The 3,470-nt window shown below is 43.6% G+C and overlaps 1 pseudogene across 1 annotated transcript; it reads left to right on the top strand.

The window, feature by feature from the left end:
- The first annotated feature begins 235 nt into the window (after positions 1–235).
- LOC123064838 (NAC domain-containing protein 100-like) lies at positions 236–1,362 on the top strand (annotated as a pseudogene). The gene is made up of 2 exons (XR_006430825.1): positions 236–743; positions 873–1,362. The product of XR_006430825.1 is annotated as an NAC domain-containing protein 100-like (transcript).
- The last annotated feature ends 2,108 nt before the right edge of the window (positions 1,363–3,470 follow it).

The following is a 3,470-nucleotide window of genomic DNA, read 5'->3' as shown; positions in this document are numbered from 1 at the left end:
GGTGAGGCCCTGACAATAGGACAAGCAGAGCACAGTTGTAAAGACGAGGAAGCTATCTCTATCCATCCATTGCCAGTAGGAACACAATTAAACAAAGGCACAAAAATGTCGATGCTTCTTTGGCAAGCGCCTTGCCAGTACACGCTTTCACTCCTATTTAAGCGCCTCCCCTGATGTATCTAGCTCATTAAATTCCTTCCATAGTTGCATACAGCGATCACATAGAGCCTCCGCCATGGCAGACCACCTTCAAGTTCAGCAGCAACAACAACATGTTAGAGCTTCCACCGGGGTTCAGGTTCCACCCTACTGATGAGGAGATCATCACCTCCTACCTTGCCCCTAAGATTCTCAACCCAGCGTTCAACGCCACAGCGATCGGTGAGGTGGACCTGAATAAGAACGAGCCATGGGAGCTTCCCAACAAGGCCAAGATGGGGGAGAATGAGTGGTACTTTTACTGCCAGAAGGACCGCAAGTACCCCACCGGGATACGAACCAACCGGGCCACGAAGGCCGGCTACTGGAAGGCCACGGGTAAGGACAAAGAGATCGTCAACCCACATTGCATGTCCATGCTCATGGGCATGAAGAAGACATTGGTGTTCTACAAGGGCAGAGCTCCCAGCGGGGAGAAGACCAACTGGGTCATGCACGAGTACAGGCTCGAGATCGGCAAGCAGTCAACATCCGGCCTGCCCACCACCATCGCAAATGCCGCTTCCAATAACGTGTCTTCTAAGGTATTTAAACCTACAGTATGGTAGTACGTAGTCATGAATCATGAGCATGGTCGTCCGTCCATACATATGCACATACCTAGCTATTGACCATAATTTATTTGCACTGATTCAGTTTATGTACATTGGTAGGAGTATGTGGTTTGCAGGATCTTCCATAAGAACACTGGAAGTGGGGTGTCATCCATGGTGTCACATGAGGACGTTGGGACCGGTCCTGGCAACAACGACCAGGGCAACGGCGGTGCAACAACCACCGACAAGATCTTGTCGATGAGCATGCGTACAGGTGGGGCATGTTGAAGTACTAATAATCAGATGATCCAAGAAAACATATATGTGTGTCTGTGCATTAATTAATCATCCATCAGAAGATCGGTCGATATATACCAACATCTATATTGGTTTGCACCGCATTTTATTTTTCAGTGTGATTCCAAGAGAGTTTGCATGCGCTGGCTCATCTGGCTTGCCTCTCTTGTGCTAGTGTTGTGTGTATTTGTATCGGCTTGTACATGCACCACATAACTGGTGTATATCTAGCTACATTTGCATTGTAAACTTCCTAGGAGTGTACACCATGCATGTTTTAAACCTATATAGAATGTACTATTTTGTTAAATTGTGAATGCTTGACTGAATGCATTATCGTGAATTTGATTACATATGTTTATTTTATTTGGAAACAAATTTTGGGCATGCACCAACCTAGAGGGACTTCCATCCACCACATAAACTCTTACATACACTCTCAAAATTTAACAAATGTATTGGATAAACTTATTTTTAGAAACAACACACACACACACACACACACACACACACACACACACACACACACACACACACACACACACACACACACACACACACACACACACACAAGACCACATGCACACACATCGTATTCCTATGAGAACCTCCGATAATTTGAGCCGACAAGATGCGAACCCACCTATGTAAGTGATGAAATATCATTGATCTTTCGAAATGTATACTTTCTTAATTAGGTGCCGTAATCAACGAGAATAAGATGGCTGAGATGGAATGAAATGCAAAAAACATATCATTCTCTTATTATGATAACATGACAAACATAAATATAGGATATCATGATTGGTCTAAGCATGTCTGAAACAATTTATTGGGTCACGCATTGACGTCAGTAATAGCCATAAATAATAGAGGGTTTCATGGTTGAGCATAATGTGTATGTTTTTCTTACAGTACAAACTTAGCAACAATATTGATCCATTTGCATGTTATGGCCTAATTTTGGTTAGCAGAAACTAATGGGACAACATTTATTTTCTCACAAACCACACAAAAGAATTGGACACGGGATCGATAAGTGGCGGAATTATGATCGAGCCAAGCTGGGCAGTGACATGTATAGTCCAGGAGAAAACAAAGGAGCCCAACTGATCTGCCGAACTAACCTAGCCAAATTACTTTTTGTGTTCTCTATCAGCCTGGCCCGCCTAACAATCTGACCGCGGCTCCTCCTGAATGTCGAACACATATCATTTTATTATTACTCCTAGGGAAGCCTGTTAAAGTAGGACATGGAGTTTCTTAGCCCAAGCTCATATGAGCTCAGACAAACAGTAAAATCAGGAAAAAATGTGAAACAATTGAAAAAATTATCAATTTTTTTAGTGACGTACATTGACAAAAGATTTTTAATGATTGCAAAATTTCATCGTGAAATGACATTTGTCGAAGCCCTGGCTAAAAAAACAATTGATGCTCCAAAAATATCATTTCCAATAGCATTTTGGAATGATGATTTTTTTCCACCGCTTCAACCAACATTATTTCACGATGAAATTTTACAATCATTCAAGACTTTTGTCACGAAAAAAATTCAGGAATTTTTTTATTATTTTCAATATTTCTCGATTTTACTGTTCACCAGAGCTCATTTGAGCTTGGGACTAGAAGTGTATTTTTGGTTAAAGTATTCATTTGTTCATAGTTGTTTACATCCTAACTAATTAGGATTGTAAAAAAAAATATGGGTTCAAGATTTTGGGAGAAGCTAAGGAAAGCCCCGATTCTTGAGATTCTGGGAGAATCGGCGAAAAGATCTGGGCGTAATAGGAAAGTAACTTTGATATCCTACTAAATATCTATAGTATGATTCGGTTAGGGATCTCTCGAATTCATCTTGTTTACCAAGGCATGTAATGCCTATATATTGGGAATACAAGGCTGCCCGTAAAGTGCCGTGATTTTGCACAATCCTATAATCTTTTTTGGTAAGATTACGTATGATCCTGCCTCCTCTCCCAAGCAACTCGCTACCTGACCTGATCGTTGCTGCCACGCCATGTCCGCCGCACCTGACACCAGCCCTGCCTCACCTCCCCATCCCTCTCCGCCACCATGAACTCCACCTCCGGAGCCATCATCTCGGCCGCCATGCCCGTTGCTGCTTCTTCGGCGGTCAACATGGCCAGCGTTCGCACCCACGTCCCCGTCACCCTGGACCTCCACACCAACAACTTCACCAAGTGGAGCATGCTGATCCGTGTGCTCCTCGGCAAGTACGACCTATTCTACCACGTCAACGCCATCATTGAGGCGGAACGCACCCCGGACTGGACTCGCGAGGACTACATCGTCGATTGGTAGCTCTATGGGTCAATCTCCCATGAGATCCTCGACATCATCATGGTGTAGGACCAGACGGCTCTGTAGGCTTGGATGCTCATGACCAACCTCTTC

Source organism: Triticum aestivum, chromosome 3B (genome assembly GCF_018294505.1).
Source record: "Triticum aestivum cultivar Chinese Spring chromosome 3B, IWGSC CS RefSeq v2.1, whole genome shotgun sequence".
Taxonomy (NCBI): Eukaryota; Viridiplantae; Streptophyta; class Magnoliopsida; order Poales; family Poaceae; genus Triticum; species Triticum aestivum.
This window is presented reverse-complemented; position numbering and strand designations above follow the sequence as displayed.